We start from the raw sequence: 23,247 nt of genomic DNA on the forward strand, positions 1-23,247 counted from the left end.
TATTATTTACAGTTATATAACAAGTTATGAGTAAATATTGAAATAAAAAAATTTATATTGTATAAAATTCTAAGAAATTATGTCATTATATACATCATTGTTTTTCTAATTGAAATCAAAAGCAGTTAAAATGACTTCCATAGGCAATCTAGTGTTAAACAATGTAATTTCACATGGCAAAATTTAAAATTGGAGCAAAATTGGTCGAATAGTTCCTGATAAATCCAATTTCAAAAAAAGTCATATATTTAACGATTGAGTCCTAGAAACATTGAGTCATATAATGTGAAGATCTGATCATTAGATCAACAGTTATTTAGGTTGGTCTGTTCATTTAATTTTTGCGCACTGTACATTAAGGAAATATCATTACCTTCCAATATAAAGCCACATCTTAATATACGTTGTGTTAATATAAGTCTAATTCATAGTTTATCACATATTGAATCTGTGTATTTTTCCTCCAATTAGCAAATAAGCATTTATAATTTGACATTGGTATTTTTATATGTTAAAAAAATTATATTCATTAATTTCCCATTGCTTTAAATTTCATTTCATATAAATTTTATTTATTAGAATCTAGACATTAGAATCTAGAAAAAATCTAAATTAGAATCTAGAAAGAGTAAGCTTCTTTTAACCAAAATAAGAAAAAAATATTTCAAATATGGTAACTTGAATCCGATTACAGTGCAAAACCAAGTCTGAAGGAAAAATCATGAACTAGTAAATATAAATTTGAAATATGATATTATTTTCTCGTCCGAATTTAGAAATTCTGCCAAAATGTCTGGCTTTATATTTCAGTATACATCTCTTAAAATAAATCTAAGTTATATAAATCTAAAATAACATACAATTTTTAAAAATATTGTGTTACTAAACTTCAAGAGACATATGCACATTTGTTATTTTCGATAGCAAAAAGCATCTTAAAATTCAATAGTTTCAAAAAGCCAAGCAGACGTAGCCACGAGGCATGAAAAAAATGAGAGTATATATGTATAATTTTTATTTATATAATATTCTATCGCGCTTTTTCTATAAAATCATAAAAGTGAATAAATCATGGTTGGTATGCGACAACTTGACTTATCGCTGTGACATATGAAGTATGGCTTGCGATAAAAGCTTCGACCGCAGACTATGTACAGTGCTTAAAGAGAAAAAAAATAATATATTTACGTAGAATGACGAGCGGGCGGAGAATATGATGAACTATTTCGCAGCATTTTCGCTCTCTTCTTGGCATAAGGTAATTTAAAACGTTTTACTTCCAAAAAATAAATATAAAAAAACTTCCTGTTGATTTATAGAATTTTCTCTTAAAACTTGTCTCAGTTCGATTTTAGTGCTTTTTGGCGTTATTTTTGAATCGCCAATGCTTGGAATTTTTGTCTGCATTGAAGGGAAATGTACCATAAAAGAAAACAAGGGGAAAGTAGTAAAAAAGTAGTACCGTGGCCATTGGATGGGTATTTGGGGTAACTTGGGTGTAATGACTCAGAGAACAGAGCGGAAAAAGATGGAAGTAATGACCACAACCAGATCGAAATGTTGGTGGTCAGTAGCCATAAGGGAAAATAGCTGTAAAAATGAGCCTTCCAATGGGGGTTGTTTACAAAATTGGTGTCATTGAACTTTCCCAAAAAGTAATCCATCTCCGCATATAAATTACTCCCAAAAAAGCAATATTCCATTGACATTACAATAAATTACACGCAAAGTAATATATACTTCAAGATGATGGTATTAAATCAGGCATTTGAAGTGAGGAAAACTGCTGACAAACAGAGAATAGTTGTTAGCTATTAGATTTTACAAAAATTATTGAATTGTTAATTTGGTTTAACAAACATTTATTTCGTAAAATAATTGATTTAAAAATGAAATGGTAAACTTTCAATTAATATTGTTCAAAAAAATGCTAATGTCAATATATTTCCTTGTCTAAAAAAAATAAAAATACCTATGTATTTTAAAAAATTATATTGCTGACACTATCACTTTAAATGTATTGCTGATTTATTGTGCAAAATGTTTTTTAATTACTATAGTTTCAACATATATATATATATATTAATAAATAATTGCTAATTTTTAACATTTATATTGTATGCTTTTTAAATATCTGTGTTTCTTTTTTTTATTTAAGTGTAAATAATAAAGTGGATTCATAAAAGCTGTTTTTGCGTGTTTGTAAGCGAATACTTATAAAAAACATAAATGGCATTTTTACTGAAAACAAGCTTGTAGAATTTACTTCCATTTTCTAATTTAACTGTAATAAGCTGTTTATATTTTAATTTACTTTTAGTCGTTTTTAATACAAATGTTTAAACTCGAAAGTAGTGCGTAAAACGGTGAAGGAAACTTGAATTTTGGAAAAAGATAATTTACTTTTCCCCAAAAAAATTGGCTTAAAACAAAATATTTTTCTTAGAATTATTATTGGGAAATCATTAGCAATGTCAGAGAAAAATATGTATAAACTTTTTCTAAAACTTTTTTAGCTATAATACGTGGAAAAAATTCAAATGAATGTCTTGTAAAGAACGAAATGTTCTTTCCTTAAGTAATTAATACTGCTGATTAAGAACTTCATTTTTTAAATAACTGGTGATTCAAACATCATCCTTTCGAAACTCATGCTTGTATTACTTTGCATATGTAATGTTAAGAAACCTTCATTCCATCTACTGAATAACATAAGTGCATTGGTTCCATACTAGTTTTGTCTTCTTTAAAGAAAAATGTGCATTTGCAAAGTACATATAATTAAGATTTGGATATCAATTATTTCTAGTTTTCTCCTCCCATAACGAACTCAACTGTATAAATCTTTATATTCTAGTCCTGAATTTTTATCGTACCTAAAATTTTATAACTTTCGAATTACTTACTATCTACTACACTCTACACTTTAAAAAGAAATTCCGCACTAAAAATAGGGGAAACAATTTTACAACAAATTTGTATTTCGTCAAGTATTTCCCTTCACCAATCCAATGATAGTTCTTGGTATAGTAAATCACCTGAAATTTTTTTACATCAGTTATTATGAAGTATTCTCATCCTGGTTTGTTATTCAGTAACAGTGAAATATATAATTAATCTATGATACACATAAGAATCGGTAAAATTACTTTTATGATGCAATCTATAGCAAGAATCATAATTTTTGGATGCATATATAGAATATTTCTTAAAACAAAATTAGTTTTTTGATCAGAAATACGTATTGCAATAACAAAATATTAATTTAAATTCATACAAAATCAAAGTAAAAAGAGGTTAAATAAAATTATTTTGTATAATTGACAGGTTTACGTAAGTCGTATAAAAACATAAATATCTTTATTATTTTATTGTACAAATAAAAGATATATGTATTTAATAACAGTTTGTAACAGTAGTTAATCAATTCAATCCGACAAGAGGATTGGAATTAATTGTCAAATAATTGACCACATTTAATATTTCTCATCAAAATAAAGAAGATTGAAACTTACTTCGAACAAAATAGGCAAGAACCAGTTCTTCAATGAAATTTGACAAGAAAAACCCATATTTCACAAACGCACTTCACGTAAAGAAAAAGAAAAAAAAACGCGAATTTTCGTCAATATTTTGAAATTTAAAAATTACTTGCTTTTAAACGTCTAATAAGGGTCCAAAAACCTTTCTTGTGCGTTTAAACCTTACCTTACCATAATATCACTCACGAATTGAAATAAATAGTTTAAAAATATACTAATTATTTGCCAAATTTACTCTCTAAAAAACAAAAACTTCCTTACCAACGTGCTGCAGATTGGTGTAAGCATATTGGTGTTAAGATTTAAATCTTTGCGTGAGAACGCTCGATTGATTCAGTATTAACTTGACATCAAGCAATCATTTACACAATTTTTGGATTTTTTCAAATCCAAATTTAGATTGCACCACTGTTTTTACAGATTAAAACAGAAAACATCCCAGATATAATCTTCAGATCAACTTATTAGAGCCATTTGGTCTTGTTTAGCAAAAAGTAAGCCATTAAATAAAACCTTAAAGCGTAGAAAGTAAATTTGTTTTATTTAATTTTGTCTACGAAGGTATAAGCCGATTCCTGACCAAGACACTTAAAATGCTACGAAACCAACAAACAAGATTGTAGATTAATCTACTACCTTTAAATATAAAAAATAATTTTCAAAAAGTAAATTAATTTCGCAAACATTGAATGCAGTTTTTTCGAAAACATGACGCAAACTAAAATTCCTCAAGGATGAAATAGGTTTTAAACCATTTCTAAATTATATAAGTTGAAAACGTTTAAGGTCGTAATGGTGAAATTGCGTGCTTTTCTCTTACTTTTCGCCTTTTCTTGATTCAATCTAACTAGTTAGAAATGTTGAAAAATGTAATTATAAATCTTCTAACTTATTTAGAATTTTTAATTTAAAAAATATTTGAGTTTTTTCAGTTTCATGTTTGAATTTCTATCACTAAATAATTTGATATCACGAAAACAGTTGATAGAGAATCGACTCCAGTTCATTTTAATGAATTAAAATTTAATTATATAACACTTATTCGTGTAATAAGTGTTTTAAACAGTTCATTTAAGTTTAGCATATGAGAATGTGCCAGAATTTTTTTTGAGTACTCAATACTGTAAAAAAGAAAGGAGAAAAACGGAACACATAGATTTACAGGAGATGGAGCGTTTGCCTCCCAATGAGGTGAACCAGGTTTGAATCCTAGAAGTATCTGGTTGATACGAATCCTACTTCCAGCTCACACCTATCACAGTACCGATATATAATATGCTTAGTGGTAGACGGATCATAGATTAAATTCCCCTTGCCGTTGGGCTAATGGTGGGTAGTTTTCGCGTATTTCCTCTCCATACTACTCAAATGCTGCTTAGTTCCATCAACGAGTCCTCCACGGAGGCTAGTTTGTCCAATACTTTGCACTGAAAATCCCTTGTCTTTTGGGTTGGATTACAAGGATCACAAGGATATGAAAATTAGGATAGGGAAAATTACAAGGATATGTTAGTCTGTATGTATGTTACAGGGATATGTTACAAGGACTGTTAGTATGTTACAAGGATATGTTAGTAACTCAGAATTGGGTTAGGTGTTCGACGCCGTTAATGAAATAAAATAAAATAATTTAAAAAAAAACGTTAGGAGGAAAATCCCTCTGAAACCCTCTTCTTTGCCAAAGAAGATATTAATACTTTCCAATTTTTGTTCTCTCTAGAAGAAATTCGAAGTTTTAAAAAATTCTTTATCCCTATCCACATCAAATTTAGGGCTATAAAATTATCAAGAGTAAAATTGAAATGTGCACAGAAATATGTTGATGATTAGCAAAATGGGAGTTATATTAGCTTTAAGTGGCTCGTTTTAAACGGAAAGCATTTATTATTATGATTATTTACGTTTTTACGTTTTCCCTAGTAATGTATGCAACGGAGATATTTGTGTTCTATTGATCAATTTGACTTTTGGTATTCATTGTCCGGTTCGTAAATTTAAATAATTCGTATTATCTTTAAAAAACAATATTTCTCAAAAGATTAACGAATAAATAGTTTCTGTCAATGCTGCTTAGAATTAAATATCAAATTTAGTGTCTGAAAAATACATAATTCTAAATCTATAATGATATACACATTAGTGGTATAGACTTAAATAAATATTAAACTGTGATTTCTATCAAAATAATATAATTTCATTTTGATTAAAAAGTAAAATAAAAACCGCTTTTGAGAGAAAAATATTCCGCTTGGTTTTGATCAATGTGAAATAGTTAATGTCTTTGTTTATTAAAAAAATAGAATAATTATCTTTGTACTATTAGTAACATTAGGCAGGCTATGGCTTTCTAGTAAGAAGTAATATAGTTTCCTCCATGTATTTACTGTATTGATATACCATACACAGAAGCAACGTTATTAAAAGATAAACATTTAGATACAGTTTACCTTTAAAAGTTTCAGTAACAATATGAAATGTATTACAAACTCTAACTTTAAGAAGAACATATTATGCATCGACCATTATAATTTCTCCAATATTCTATTTTAACATCCTTTCTATAATGTGAATCGTAATCGATGGATTGATCGATTCCCAAGAAATCCACTATATTTGCCTGTTGGAGATGCTTACAAATCCACTTTTGTATAACGACCTAAAGAGAGTGGAATACAAAGGTTCCGAGTTAAGGCTTTTTGGGTTCTTTAATGAAGCCATTACCAGAAATCGCTCGCAATCAAGGTCCAACCTTTTCCAATTCTGCCAGTCCTACTTAGAGGCATTAGCAAGCAGTGAAGCATCTCCGCTTATTATCTCGTCGTGGTGGAGTGATTGAAATGGTGGATTAGGGCTATTTAATGATCAATGTGTGGTGGAAGCAATTATTTTGTTCGATCTGTCCCTCCTTCGAATCATTTAAAGAATGAGATCTTAAGATGGCCCTTGTCTTTGTATGAAGAATTGAATTATTGTTAATTGTGAAGATGGATTTTTGAGGGGTTTTAATGAGAATGTATGGTAAACTCCAAAATTGATTAGGCTCTGTTTGGAAAATTAATTTTGAAATCGCACTTGAAGTTATGGGAAAATTGAATTTTATTGTCTTTTAAGGTTAGATAACTTATATAATACTTGAACATCTTAATTAAATTAGAATTTTTAAATAAAGCAATGTGATTTGCATGAAATATTAATCTGCTTCTGCTTTTGAAGAGTTTTGAAAGAACGTATTGGAAATAGGTAATAATAAAGAAAACTATAGCTTTCTAAAAGATTCATGGTTTTATGTGTTAGACTTTATATGTATGAATTGAAAAATAAAACTATTTTTAAATTGTATTAGTCATAATTTAGACGAAATTTTTTTTTGAACCCTATCTATTTTGCTTAAAATATTTAAAAGAAATATTTTTCGTTCGCGCATCATATTTTCTAGAAAGGCTTTCACTTGCTATTACATTTTTATTTAGAATTTACTCCTCTTTGTGAAGTAGCTCTAACAATAATTTAATATTTTTGGAATTAAAACTAAATGATTGTTGATAAGGCAATGTTGGATACATAGGAAGGCTGAGGGGGGGAGGGGGAATTTATGTCCATTTTTCACAAAAATTCAGTTTCACAAAAAACAGTTCTTTCTCTTTGGTCTTCACTTTTATGTATTTATCTTTGTTTAAAACCTATTAATTAGTATTAAAGGTTTTTGTTTATGTTTAATAAATATGTTAAGTGTTAAATTAATGTGTTAAACATAAAGAAATTATGTTTAATAAATTCCTTTATGCTTAAAAATGCTTAATAATTTAATCTGTGTAGCTATACTTACATTTNTCCAATTCTGCCAGTCCTACTTAGAGGCATTAGCAAGCAGTGAAGCATCTCCGCTTATTATCTCGTCGTGGTGGAGTGATTGAAATGGTGGATTAGGGCTATTTAATGATCAATGTGTGGTGGAAGCAATTATTTTGTTCGATCTGTCCCTCCTTCGAATCATTTAAAGAATGAGATCTTAAGATGGCCCTTGTCTTTGTATGAAGAATTGAATTATTGTTAATTGTGAAGATGGATTTTTGAGGGGTTTTAATGAGAATGTATGGTAAACTCCAAAATTGATTAGGCTCTGTTTGGAAAATTAATTTTGAAATCGCACTTGAAGTTATGGGAAAATTGAATTTTATTGTCTTTTAAGGTTAGATAACTTATATAATACTTGAACATCTTAATTAAATTAGAATTTTTAAATAAAGCAATGTGATTTGTATGAAATATTAATTTGCTTCTGCTTTTGAAGAGTTTTGAAAGAACGTATTGGAAATAGGTAATAATAAAGAAAACTATAGCTTTCTGAAAGATTTATGGTTTTATGTGTTAGACTTTATATGTATGATTTAAAAAATAAAACTATTTTTAAATTATATTAGTTATAATTTAGACGAAATTTTTTTTGAGCCCTATCTATTTTGCTTAATATATTTAAAAGAAATATTTTTCGTTCGCACATCATATTTTGTAGAAAAGCAATAAAATGCTTTCTCTTGCTATTACATTTTTATTTAGAATTTACTCTTATTTGTGAAGTAGCTCTAACAATAATTTAATATTTTTTGAATTAAAACTAAATGATTGTTGATAAAGCAATGTTGGATACATAGGAAGACTGAAGGGGGAAGGGGGAATTTATGTCCACTTTTCACAAAAATGGCATTTGTTACATTTAAAGTTTTGACAAATCAATAACTTGGAAAATCAGTCTTCCTCGAGAGTCATTACACCGTGAAGATTAAGCATGTTGAGAAAAAATGGTTCCTGTCAGCCTTGAAGTTCGTTTTTTTCTAAACTCAGAATCATCTTTTATGACATTAACAGTTCTTTCTCCTTGGTCTTCACTTTTGTGTATTTATCTCTGTTTAAAACCTATTAATTAGTATTAAAGGTTTTTCTTTATTTTTAATAAATTAATATGTTAAGTGTTAAAGTAATGTGTTAAACACAAAGAAATTATGTTTAATAAATTTCTTTCTGCTTAAAAATGCTTAATAAATTAATCTGCGTACTTACAATGATATTATTTATATTTTAATGTTTGAAATAAAAATTAATTGCTGAATTTTAATATAAGTTTTTCTAAATAATATTTTATTCTAAGATAATATATTTTAGTTTTATTTTTTTTAATTATTCCTTAATATATTTCATTGCATTTATTATTTACTCTTATGTATGTAATTAAATATTTATTCTGTATTTACAATTAATTTAGAGAACTAATACAAGAATTAAATAATATTCAAATTGAAATTTTAATTATGAAAATTTTATATGCAGTAATGTTAATTATAAGATTGAGTTCTGTAAAAATATTAAAAATTATACCAAAATATGCATATAAAAAGTTTATCTAAATGTTAAAGCATATTTTATCAAGAATTTTTTACGTAATACTTTATTTATATGTTGATTTTTTACCACGTTTTCAGATGTTAATGAGTGTTTAAAATTCTGGTTATGGGAGATTTAAATAAAAGTTCATAAGCTTCAAGTATTCTAAACTTTCAAACTTTATAAACTTATTCGGCCGAATTTGACTCAATTATTCAGTTAGAATGAAGCCTGAACCTTTAGAATGAAGCAATTTACCGTCTAATTTATTAAAAAACCCTATTGATGCTAATATATTTTTGAGATAAAACTGCTTTTGTATGTCTAATTAGATACGTTAATTAAATTAATAAAATAATTTTATAGAAAAATGAAATATAAGAATGAATAACACATAAAATTAACATGGAAAATCGACGTCTTTATCTAAACTTAAAATGTTTACTTCCCTTCAAAATTTTAATTTTAATTTAACAACTCTAGAGCACACTTTTGGTGCTCATTATAACACAAACTGAATTAGTTAATAACCATAATATCAAATTCTCACTGAATACTTGAATTTTGCATTCATTATTGCAAATAATAAATACCTTTAGTTAGCTAATGTAAATAATGATTAATACAATAGCTAACATAAATTGTAGTCTATTGACGCAAATTAAATCCTGTTATGAAAAATAACAAGTTTAACATTAATAATATAAGATAAAATAGTATTTTATTACTAAATAAAACTAATCTCGAAATAAATAAAATTAATTTTAATTTTTCTTTCATAATCGTTTTAAACTAATTTTATCTCAGAAAGTTTTGTAAACTAATTTAATCTTAGAAATTTTTTAAACTAATTTAATCTTGTAAAGTTTTTTAAGCTAGTGAGAATAAATCCAAACTTCAGCTAAATTATAACTTAAAACACAATAATTACTTTTCTAAAAATGTATTTTTAAAAATATATATTGTCTATAAATACGAAATTAATTTTATAAAAAAAACATTTCTTAATTTGAAAAATTAGTACTAGGTAACGAAATTAAACAAAATAAACAAATAAAATATTTAATAACTCTATACCACAATGCTGATACTTGATATAACACAAGTAACATAAGGATTAAATATATCAGCAGGTTTACACTAAATATTAATAACATAGAAAATAGTTAATTTATGATTTCGATTTTGCTACTAATAAATACAGCAGCAGAATGCTGCAGAACCAACCAAATTAAACCAAGCTTGAAATAAATAAATAATATATTCCTTTAATGATCTTATTAAATTAATTTAATCTTAGAGAGGCAAGTAATTCTCCAGCTCTTAGAACTTATCCTAATTCTTTCAAAGAAAAATAATTCATCACCTTTGAATTGACAACACAATACAAGTTATTTTGTCAACGAAAGTCACTGATTTCAACGAGAGCCTTAACTCGCTTACCTTTCATAAGCAGAAAATTTAATCATCATTTCGACAAAAGAATATAAAAGGAGGGGTCTGCCAGGGCAAAAGAGGAAGTAATATCTCCTCCAAACATACCCGGGTATCTCAAACACACAAAAGCAATTTGTTGTTTGAAATGGAAAGCAAATTATTCTCCCCTTAACCCGCCAAATTCTCAAAAGAGTTATGAAAAGTCTTCTTATAAATGCAAGAGAACTTTTATTTGGCGATAATTTTCTCTTGAGTTTTACAATGTTGAATAAAATAATAAGCATAATAGGATCTCTATACACCTTGGAATCATTTATTTTTATGAAGCTTTTTCTTCTTAGGAAAGCGGAGAAAATTGTCTGGTCGACGCCAGCGTTATTCCGGTTCGTCTTTTATTATGTGCTTGCTTGGCGGCCTAGATCTGTAAATGGTGTTAAAAAAAACTACAGAATTCATATTACTAAACTAAGTTTAACAGCGTCGTGGGACTGGTTGTAAAAAATGAACTCTTTGAAATGAACAAATGATTAACTTCTAAAAGTAACAATGTTTAGCAAATTGTATTACTTTAAGGAAATCTAATATTTTAGGAGTACGACAAAACTTTATTTTAAAACTTATATCATTGAATTACTGTAACTATTACTATTTTTTTTGGCTTTTAAGCATCAGTAGAATAAGGAAAAATAACTATGCACTTTTATTAATACTTCATCACATCATGCTTAAAACTTTCGAATAATATGTGAATTGCAATAATTTTCAGTAAAATTTCCCAATTTACCTTACAAGCTTTCTAAACAAATGTAGCTTTGAAGAGAATATGTATAATTTACGAGAAGAGTTTATGTATAATAATGCAGCAAAATTTTAAATTCTAAAAAAGAAATAATTTCAGTTTTTCTTCAAATGCGTTGCTTTATAATTACTAAAATAATTCTATTTTATCTCCTTCATCTTATGTTTTAAGTATTTTGAATTATTTTTTTCTTTCGAGGGTATTTTGATTTATGTAATGAAGTCTAACTTGAATACATAAGTCAAATTGTAACCCTAACTCTATTATTGCCCAGCAAATAGTAAAATTATATTTATTAATTTATATTAAAACTCTTTTGATAGAGATGATGTTTTTATCATCAAGTCAGATTTTCTTTATATACTAAGAAGAAAGTATGGCCCAAACTAACAGAATATGGTAAAATTTACAGTGTTTCTGACTCTGAGGGAGCAACAAAAATACGGTAATTTTTTACGAAGTGCTTTGGTAACGATTTTGGCGAAGGTAATATTAAACTATTGTTATAGAATGTGTAATAAAAATTGGTACATTTTGGTAATTTTTACATAACTGATAATTTGATTTAAATATCACTGGAAGTAGTATTTAAGTAGAAGTCTTTTCATTTAACTAAGTTTTGTAGTACTAGTTGAAACAAAAAGTTTAAAAAAATCTACATCCTTTATTGCAGGGCGTAAAAAATTAATTTTTGTCAGCTATATTGTGGGCGTGCATACACCCCAGTTTTACTTAATTCCAACAGTGTTATTGAATTTGATAGTTTACAAAGATGCATAGATTGTTTTTCCTTTATTGTAGCTGAAGGAATTTTAAGTTAATTCTAGATTTCATTGAAAAAATTATTTTCAAAAAAAAATCACAGCTATATATTTAACGAAATTTTAAATCCATAAAACTCATCAGTATCTTGATCTACGCAAATCTTATTGTTTCAATTTTGGAAACGTTTAATTTAACTTTAAACAGTCCAAACCATAGAATTTATTATTGCAAGTACATGTTTTTCGAAAATAATGGCAATTTAGCAAAAAATAAAGCTTGTGGTGTTTGTAAATACGAACAAAAAATAAGTATACAGTAGATATTTAGAAATAATTTTGTCTAGCAGTTCGAATTTAATTAACAAGAAAATAAATTCGCATTAATACGAAATATGATAGTTTTTGAATTATTTTTTCTACTTAACTTATTTATACTTAAATGTTGAGGCATAAGAATGAATTTAAAACTATTTTCCCATTAATATGCAGATTTTTTTAACAACCTGAATTTCTTGTTAATTCCATGCAAAACAAGGTAAGAAACAAAACTTACTTATGGAGTTAACTTTCTTTGCTTTAATTATTTTCTATCAGACAAAGAAGTAAATATAAGATTTTATTTTAATTCTAGTCAGAAAAATGCTTCAACTTTTTTCAAAAACAAATTTCAATATTAGATGCTATATACAAAAAAAATCTATAATATGTTCTCATTTTAACTTTCTTCTTCAGAAATGCAAGCTATTGTCATGCACTTTTATTTTATATGTTTATTTATAAGAGATTTTAATTCCTACAGTGAAATATAGAAAAGTAAAAAGTTTATTTTCTAGATAAACATTTTTCAGATTATATATTCTTTCCTTTTTTTCTACTCAGACGTATTTCTTCTTTAAAATTAGAGATTAGCATAAAAATATTTTTGAGCATAGAACAAATATAATTCTCTGTATTGTGATTTACGAAAATTCAACTTGGAAAAAATTGAAAGCTTGTTTTCCATCAGTTTTTTGTACCATCGTAAAATATATTTAAATTTAGGGAAATTGAATAAGTGTGGTAAATTATGCAGAGAGTTTATATTTAAAAGCATTTCATGGATTTATAGATGAATTTAAAATTTGGTTCTCACAGTTTCAACTAATTTTTTATTTTAACGTTTATACAGTTACTTAAATATTTGCTTTCAGTAAAAAATCTTAAGAAAGTAATAAATATGTGATAAAAATGGGATACTGAACACGATTTATTTTTTAATTAATTTGTATAAATTTATACACAAAAAATTTAACATTTATTTAATCTTGCGAAAAAAAAATTTTTTTTAAGAAAGTGCAATAAAATATCACATAATCTTACCTTAATTAGATTTATACTGAAAAAAAATGTTTATTTTATTATAAATAAAGTAGTATTTTACATTTGTACCTCATAAAGCCTGATATTATGGAGAAAAAAACTTTTTTTTTTACTTAATTTTATTAATGTAATTGTCTTCAAAACACTTTATTTTTCAGTAGCTTGAACTTCGATATTTTACTAAGTATGTTAATATTTAATTGAAATTAAAACGCATCTGTAGAAAATTAACTTTATACATGCTCTGTAGTGACTTCAATAAGAAAACTTCACTTGGTTTGCCAATCAGTCTTAAGCAATTATTAGAATCTGCACAAGATACCAACATTAAAATTTTTCATATGATAGTATTGTCTAAAGGCAAAAAATAAAACTTTCATTTTTCTTATCTGTGCAACTTTACTTACTACTTTTTTTCAAAATCCGATCAATCTTGAGCATAAGTCAAGATTTTTTAAAAAAAATTTACCAATTTATTAATTAATTAAACTGCTAAACTGGAACCTTACCCATTACTTTTTTAAAAATCCTATCAATCTTCAGCATGAGTCAGAACATTCTTTAAAATATTTTTTCCGAATTAATTAATTAATTTAATAATCAATTTATTAAATCATTTGAAACTTTTATTCAGGTTTTAGCTTGCTATTTACTACTTATAAAGCTACAAAACTCTATGATTTTAATGGGAAATTTTGGTTCTCTTGTTTCACTGGAAATTAAATGTACTTCAACTGTCATTACTATTTCACTAAAACTTTTGCAGAATTTTGTTTCGCCAAAAATTTTCTAGCTCTTACTGGTTTTATATACTTGGTATCTTTAGGTTTTTGTGTTGAAACTTTACAATTAACTGCAGAATTTTTAACTTTAAGCACCGTTGTACGTTCAATTTTCGGTTTTGTTGTGTTTAAGCAAAATAGCTTAATGCATAATATGATAATCTATGAAAATGTTTATTGATCTTACTATTTAACTTGAATATTTAAGACTGCCTGATACACAATGTAGGAGCTATTTTTAAAGTTATGTATTATTTTAAAACATAAATTTGTGATTAATCCTTATTGTTGATAAACGGAAATTAATTAGGCTTTCATTATACTTATTTAAAGTTAATTTTTTCAAGAAAACAAAAATTAAAAAAAAAACTATTTTTTAGTAACTATTTTTAGTAACTATTTTTAAACTATTTTTTTCACTTTAAAATTATTGAAAGCGTACCATCTAAATCAATTTGACTTGACTTAGCTATTTTTATTTAGCCTTTTAGGTTTCATTTGAGCATTTTATATTTCAAAGTTAAAAATACTAATTTTTCTTAAATAAAATTTGCAGATTTTTAACTATTTTAAATATAAATGAAATAAGACCTTAAAATATACTAAAGAGATCTACATTATTTATTATTTTAATTTTTTTAGAATCTGTTAAAGATGTAGAAAGATTTCTAGAACGCGATAAAGTTTAGAAAAATATAAAAAAGCTCAAACACTCAACATGTTTTAGGAAGAAAAAAAATACATCAAAATTTTAAAATTTCTTGCTGACCAATTCTAAAACAGATTCAAATTAAGAATATATTTTATAATTTTTTTACAACAAAATCGAACAAAATAGTTTTGTGCAATTTAAATTTTAAGTAATAAAAATCCAATGGAATAGAAATAGATTGCAATGCTTCTAAAAATATTTTTATATTGCAATAATATATTGCGGGAAAAATAAGCCTTACATTTTTAATTATTCCAAAAATATTAAATGGTATTTTCTTTAAAAGCATTTTAATAATTAATATGAAAAAAATCTAAATTTGCAAGCAAAACAAGCAATATAAAGTTCATTACGAGCACTAATCTAAATTAGACTTACCATTGTCAGTTTTTTTTATTCATTTTTAACTTCGAATTAACTTTTCGTTTCGAAAAAAAAAAACTTTCCTTATTATGATCTTCTACTTTTAACATAATTAAAAGGTTAAGTACGCACATAACAAATAATTAAACAGTAAGTTGTAAACACTTATCTAAAACAGATACGCCGTTAATAGCTTTAATTTTATTTTTAAACTTCTAATCTACTTCTAATTTCCAAAAGAAAATTTTCTTACGTTTGCAGATAGCCAACAACAATGGGTAAGCACCTTTAATTCTTTCAAATCTGAAATCAATTTTTGGATGACATCTATCCAACTAGCATTTGGTGGTAACTTTTGTTGTGTCAATAGCTTGTCGCTGGCTTATTTTTCTCAAACTTTTTGTTTTTAAAGTAGCAAAAATTGGCGCAATTAAAGTGAAGGCTTAATGGGACGTCAATAATGTGAAAGTATAGAATGTGGTATCGAAAATTTGTCAATGATAAATCGATACTCGAGTATTTGGCACAAATCCAAGTATTTGGCTTGTTTCTGGATGCGAAAGTATTTTTTTTATCTATTTTCGAAGCTATTTTTACAATTCCTCCACCTCTTCCTCTTCAACTGACTTGTTATGCCTCAGTGAAAAATACATTTCTGCTCGGTAAAAAATAATCCTACGTAAAAGAAGAACAACTATTTCATTTTGTTCGAAAGAAAACGACTTTTCTTTGTGATTCTAAGACGGTTCATATAGTTGAAAAAATTTATAAATAAATTGCTTCACTTAAAAAGATTTAAGGCCTTATTTTTACCGTTTAATGATTTCTTTCATTTAATAATGTAAAAATGATATCGGGAGAATTGGTCTAAAAGTGTTCCTGTTGATTCTATAGTTAAGTGAACATGAGGTAAAAATGTTTTCATGCATTAAAGAGAGTTCAAGAGATAAATTTTTAAAAGAGATAAATTTTCTTCTGAGAATTTTTTTTTAAAAATTTTATATGGAGTTTTAAAAGTATATGCATATCACATTTTGATTTAATTAAAAACATCTTAATCCAATATTTTAATTTAATTATTTAAATAAATGTGTTTTATGCAAAAATCTAATGCAAGAATGTCTCTTTTAAAAAATTTATAAAAATTAAAAATTAAAAAAATGCAATATTAATTATAAATTCATGAAATTAATAAATTACGAAATTATCGTATTTAAATTTATAAAATTTTATAAAAGTATTTCAAATATTAACCCACTGAAAGTTCTGGCCCGCAAAGAGACGTATTTTAACTTGTAGTCTTCCCCATATTGCAAAACTGGTTTTTCAATGCTATTATACAGGGAGATAGTGTACAAAGATTTACTAAGCCACCGGTTTGTTAAAGTTAATTACTTTAAATTCTCCTTCTTTCAAAAAGTTTTGCGTTTTCTTATGGATTTTTTAAACATAAAATAAAGCAATAAAAACCAAACATGAAAATTCATAATCTCAAATATTTGTTGTTGTAAGGTATGGAGATATATAGTTTTAATGCTGAAAAAATCTTGCAAAAAGTGAATATAGACTTTTAAGTTGGCCCATAAGTTGAAATTCAAAAGTTTTTTACTTGGAATATTAACGTGATTTTTTTTCTCTTCACTACTACCTTTTTTGAAATGAATTATTTCCAAATGTTTTCAAATGTTATGTTCCAGCTTATTGAAGCACTAATATTTTATTGCAGATCATATTCTAAGCAAATTTCTTTATTTCATCCATTTTATTTCTTTTTAAACTGCAATTTACCGTCTGATTTATCAAAAAACCCTATTGATGTTAATAAATTTTTCAGATAAAACTGCTTCTGTATGTCTAATTAGATACGTTAATTAAATTAATAAAGGAATTTCATGGAAAAATGAATTAAATTTCTTATAGTTATTCTCCATTTGCAGTGAAAATTTAAATCAAGTAATTATTCATAAGTGAAATTAACAGCTAAATTAAAACAAAATTATAACCAGATATCTACTAAATGGATTAAGTTTTTAATTTATATCGAAAGATACTGGATTTCCTTTATGAAAATTAACTCTCTTCTTATTCGTGCATGAAAATTACCATGTTTCACGATTTTGAAAGATTTTTGACTTCAAAATTTGAAATTTTTGAAAATTAAAAGTTTTATAAGAAAATAATTTTAATAAGTTGAACAAGATTTAATAGGTTTTTATTTTAATTAGTAATAAGAATAGAAAGAAATTGATTAAAGATTTTTATTTTAATAGGTAAACATTTTTATCAGTTAAAGTAGGTAATGAAGCATTAAGAACTGTAATTCATCTAAGAACTTCATTCTGAAAACAAGAAAGTTGCTAAAAAGAAAATACATTTTGCGACGTTTTGAGCAAGTGGCAAATTTCAAAATTTTTAAACTGGCCATATAACTCATATCTTAACTGGGAGTGATATTACTTTGAAAGCATAGAGTAAGAAATATTATTACTGAAATACTACAATTCCATAGATGTCCTTCTTACACTATTAGATGTCATTCATATTTAAAAGGAATAAATCTAGAAAAAAACATCTAAATTTAATTCAAATGCAAAATTTTGACAAAATAGTATTTAAATAATTATAATTTGTACACAATTTTTGTTTAACCTAAAATTTGAGCAAAACAAATTGTTTTTATTGTTCAGTTTGGCGTTTAACAAATATTTTGTCTTTTTACTGATCAAAAAATATGAAATATGCTGTAGTATTAATTCAACAATTTCTTTCTATTCTTTAAGTGATGATTATTTAAACATGGGATGTGATTATTGATTATATATATATATATAATCAATAATCACATCCCATGTTTAANAATATTAAAGCATATAAATTATAAAGAGCATTAGAAAATTGTGTTTTCAATCTAGCTATATTGAACAAGTAACTAAGCAAAAGAAAAAATTTTCTATTTTCCGAATTATTTATTCATGCGGAATTGTTTTTTCTTATTCAAATGAATTCGAATCAGGTGTATACTAGATAAACATTGAGTTTAAAAGAGTTTTATAAACTGTATTTTGCTCCATTTTTAATGCATAGGTAATGAGTTGAGAAGGAAACAACGTATCGAAACAATTTTCTGATTTCAAAAAAAGTTCTCTCCATGAGATAATCTCCCAGAAATTTTCTTTCAGAAGCCTAAGAAAAGAAGTTAAAATGTATGGTCCAAAGAGTTAAGGTTCAAAGAGTTAAGGTCCAAAGAGTTAAAATGTATGGTTCAAACTCACAGAATATAGTAACATCTGTCATATTTCCGGCTCCGTGGGAACATCATAAGCTTACCGAAGCACTTTATGAATGATTTTGATAAAATTATCAATAAAATATGGTTTTACATTTGATAAAATTTGGTAAATGGGAACAAATTTGGTTGTTTTAACATGATACCTTAGACTAGAACATGACATAGAAATCATATGTCTGGTTACTGTTCAGTTTTGTATTTTTTACTAGATGTATGATAATAAGAATAATTTTCAAAACCAGAATATCTGGTAAACATTTATCATATGAATGAAAACATTAACTAAGGAATGGTTTAAATGCCGTATATATCAGTTTTTATTACCAGAATGTTTATTTTACCATGAAATTTCATATCCATTTTGTGGGATAATTTTACCAGAATCCTTTTTTCCACGAAAAAAAAAGAAATGATGCTTTAGGATGCGTATTTCATATATGGAGGAAGAAAACAGCAAATATTTCACCTTGTAAGTAAGCTTAAAAGAAAATTTGCAACAAATGAGTGTGAAGAATTCAGAGAAATGTTGTCGCAATCAGTAGGACTCTCAACAGAAACATTGAGAAATCAAACCAGCTGACTATTGAAACATTATATACTTATAACACATAAAGGTATATATGAAGGCGTTTGGGAAATATAATGATAAGATATTTTTTCTGAAGTCTTGCATAATTTAAAATCGATAACAGCGCGATACACAAAACCTTTTTTTTCTAAATGGAATTTGTGGTTTTTTTCACCATTCATTTTCGGTCCGTAATATTTTTTTATAAATAAATTTGTAATTTTTTGCAATTTGCATAATCATCCTTCTTGATATGCATAAAATCTTTATCTGACTATACATTGCCGTATGTATTTTTTTCAACTTCATGTAGATTATTGCTAAAAAGCTTTAATTTCATAATTATATATTTTCTTAACCTGTTATGAAAACATGCATGAGGTATTGTAGAATAATTACATTTCATTTGACTGAAACTGTTTTTACTTCGACAAACATGTGATGAAGTTTAAAACAATAGGAAGAGTATAAAAATTCAAATCAATAGAATGAAAAAAAATATAACATCAGTATAAAAATTGTTTTCCCGAAATATCTCTAAAATAATAAATTTAAAAAATATTCACACCAATGACATATTTAAAGAATTTTCTTTTAAATTGTATTATTTCAAATAGAAAAATATCAAAATTGATGCATTTTAACAATGTAGACATATTGTACCATAGCTGAACTTTCGAACGAATGGGTTATTAAATTGTCCAAAACCTACTTTGAGTTCCAATACTCTCCTTTTTTCGAAAAATTTCTTTAATTTTTCTTTGTTCTTCAGGGTTTAATATTTCAGTTTAAAGACAATTGTTTTCTAAATGCATACTAAAAATATCGTTTTTATATTTTGTACATTAAGATTTTATAAGGAAACGGGAGGTTTTTAACAGAATTTTTAAGCATATGTATTAGGTAATGGCCTCCGTAATGACGCATCTTTGAAAACTGATTGTTAATGTTGTAGAATGGTTCGAATTTGGAAAATATTGTCCAAATAGCTCAGTCAGGAGATCGCTAATTTTATTTTATTTCTTTACTTATTTCACCACACCTTAAAACTTTTAAGAGAATGCTTCCTAACTCTGTCTGGCTGGGCTGTAAAACTATGGTGGTTCGAGCATCTTACTATACATCCGGAGGTCCTTGGTTCGAATCCTGTCAGCAGACGATGAGTATCTCTCTCACACTTTTCTTTCTCCCCATCACATTTGAGACTATGTATATAGCTCAAAATTGAGTATATGCTGTTTTAATTTAAAATAAAAAGGGTTTTCAAATTGGACTCTGGTTTGCTTCGGTGCTATTTTGACACACTTGTGCTAAATTTTGTGATACCCTTTTTACAGTACAGATGATTTTCTAGTTTAAGGTGCAGAATAAGTGTACAAACGATATAAGTATTAAATGTAATCGAACATATCCACTATAGTACATACTAAAAAAATTAAATAGTGAAAAAAATTTTAGTGATAAAATCGAGTATACGTAAATTGTTTGAATTTCATTATACTTTAAGAAAATAATTAAAACATTTGGATCGGAATGTTAATTAAAAAGTCCACATCAGTTCAAAAATACATGGTTGTGCATCTCAAAATTCCTATGGTTTCGAAATACTCGTAGTCTTGAAATACAAGAAATAAAAATTAAGTTTTTATTGTATCAACGTGTAAAGAAAAGTTTTTTTCCTCCTTCTTATGCTTTATTTAATTAAAACCCATTTTTATATTTCCCTCGATGGGATATTTTTTCGTAAAAATATTCAAGTTTAAACTACCATAAATGATATAATTATGGAGTTTTCAACTATTTATTATCTGAGGGAATTTTTTACAATAATGCATGTATAGTTTCATATAACACCCACGCATTTGAATAAATATTCCGATGAAAAGCAGAGCAATATTTTATATAAAAGGAAACTGAAAGTTTAATTTTCGTAAAAATTTACTATAATTTCACTCTTGTATTAACGTTTCCAAAACTAAATAAATAATTTTAACAAATTTTAACAACGATTATAAAACTTGTTATTCCGAAACAAATTTCATGCAAAAGTTATTTTAGAAATTGTGCGTATAATTTCATTAATTTTGTTATTTATTAAAAAATATTTTATTTTTTGAACATAACATTTAAGTGATTTCAAAGTATGCCAAAATTGAAATTTAAAAAAAAATCGTATAATTTCTGGAAAATTCAGTTCGAATTATTTTACCATGTCTAAATTCGATATCTACTAAAACTCTAACATTAGATAAAAAATTAAATTAGTATTTTTTAGCATTATTCAGATATTCCTCTTATTTCTGAGAAATCTAATTATTCCCTTAGCTAATTTGATATCTTTTTATTAAATTAAACGATTGCTGCTTTTCATTAAATTAAACTCATTACTACTTTATTCTCTTTGCATAACTAGTTAGTAAACTGTCATTTAATTTTCAAAAAAAAACATGGAAATAAATTTAATCGAGTGAAAATAAGTTCAAAAAAACTCTACTGATTGCAGTAAAACTTTTAAAAATATTATTTATTCCACATTACGAACATGTATTAATTCTATTTAAGTTGCATTTTTTTATGTTCCCTTTATATATAAGTTTTGTAACAATGAACAAAATAAAATTTCTTACCTATTTAAAAATTTAATTTTCACTTTCAGAAGAATATTGTTCCAGCTATAGACGCACGGGAGACAGGAAAATCATTTATGGTGGCAACATATCGAGACAAAGTTTCATTTCCAGACATGTCATGTCACTTTGGGACATTTGCCAAGCTTTGTTGATAAAATGCATGTTACAGTCATTCTTTTCACTCTTCTTTGGAATATGTTCAATATTTTTCGTCCTGAACATTTTAAAAGACGAATTGCAGATTTTCATCCTTCTATATTACGTCAGAATATTAAAACTGTCCAATGTTTCGTAAAAAGTTTAATAATTTGTTCCATGACTTTTACGTTTGATGTTTTTATTTTTTAACGTTAGAACAATTATTTTCTTTCAAACAACGAACCAACAATTTTGAAAAAATTCTTTCCAAAACCATGAGAATTTCTTCTCTTTTTAATTTTAAATTGTTTGCTATAAGAAAAGAGAGAAAAAAAGATTGTTCTATGAGCAGTTTTCATTGTACTGAAGAAAGCAAACGATTTTTTTAAAAAAATTGCCTTGATGATAAAAATAATGTCTGAAAAAATCGTTTGGTAGCATTATAAAATAAATAAAAGCGATTTTAAAATAGTTTTAAAAGAAACAAAATTCAATTTGTTTAATATTTTATGTAATATAGTTAAAACGATAAGAAAATTCCAGACGATGTATAAGACCGGGAGCACTTTGACTTCTAGAGAAATTGAAGAAATGAACTGATGCTCTGGAGATTTTTCCAGCGAAGTCGCATATCGCCGTTTCAATTCGCTTTTCCACGTGCGGGTCTCTTTATGTAGATACCGTGGCAACTCCGGTTCGAGCAGCTCCTGGAATGCGTTTTCCTGCGCTGCTCCAAGACCAACCTGAAGATGGCGCTGGGAACAATAAATGCCTTGCGCACGCACGGGGGATGAAAAGTGTCAGTTTCCTCCCCCCCGAATCTATCCTTTTATCTTCTGACCAACGCTTTCGTCCCCCACTCATTTTCTTTTCTTTTTTTATCGTTCCTCCTTTTTAGCCAACAGGTTGTACGCCTTTGCTCTAAGAGGATGGTTCACTCCCTTAAAAGGGGGGCCGTAGCTGCAAAAGATGGAGTTCATTAGTGCTATAGGGATGTTTATTGCCTCATTCCATAAATAATATATGGCATGTCTATGATTAATAACGCCGCAAAAGTGGTATTGCATTTGCTTGCGCGTTCTGTCACTTTTTTTCCGTCCTTTTATTTTAGACTTTTTTTTCTGCATTCGTTCGAAGTACTTGGCGATTTAATTTATGGCTATGTTGTGAACCTGAAAAAAAAAGAATCTTTGAAATGTTTTATTTCTGTTTAAAAAAATATAATTACATACCTTAACTTTAAATTGCCACTATGAATAATAAATGTAATAATTAAAGAAATTACAATTACAAAAATATTGTTATTGTTTCTAAAATTTGTTATACCACAATTAGTTAGTTCACGCATTTTTACTATTTATTTCAAACTATATCATATTCAACTCGATATAATTAAAAATTGTAAGACCAATAACAGTAATAGCAACAATGTAAAAAGTATATATAAAATTTAGACTTAAGGAACACGATAGATATGTTCGTTTC

The 23,247-nt window shown here is 26.4% G+C and overlaps 1 long non-coding RNA gene across 1 annotated transcript in view; it reads right to left on the bottom strand.

The window, feature by feature from the left end:
• Positions 1–22,478, bottom strand: part of LOC139426265 (uncharacterized) — a 91,934-nt gene extending 69,456 nt beyond the window's left edge. Inside the window, exon 1 of the long non-coding RNA XR_011637510.1 lies at positions 21,622–22,478. This is a non-coding gene — a long non-coding RNA (uncharacterized lncRNA). The remainder of the gene's footprint in view (positions 1–21,621) is intronic.
• Positions 22,479–23,247: the final 769 nt, after the last annotated feature.

The sequence above is a fragment of the Parasteatoda tepidariorum genome, chromosome 8 (assembly GCF_043381705.1).
Source record: "Parasteatoda tepidariorum isolate YZ-2023 chromosome 8, CAS_Ptep_4.0, whole genome shotgun sequence".
In the NCBI taxonomy this organism is placed as follows: domain Eukaryota; kingdom Metazoa; phylum Arthropoda; class Arachnida; order Araneae; family Theridiidae; genus Parasteatoda; species Parasteatoda tepidariorum.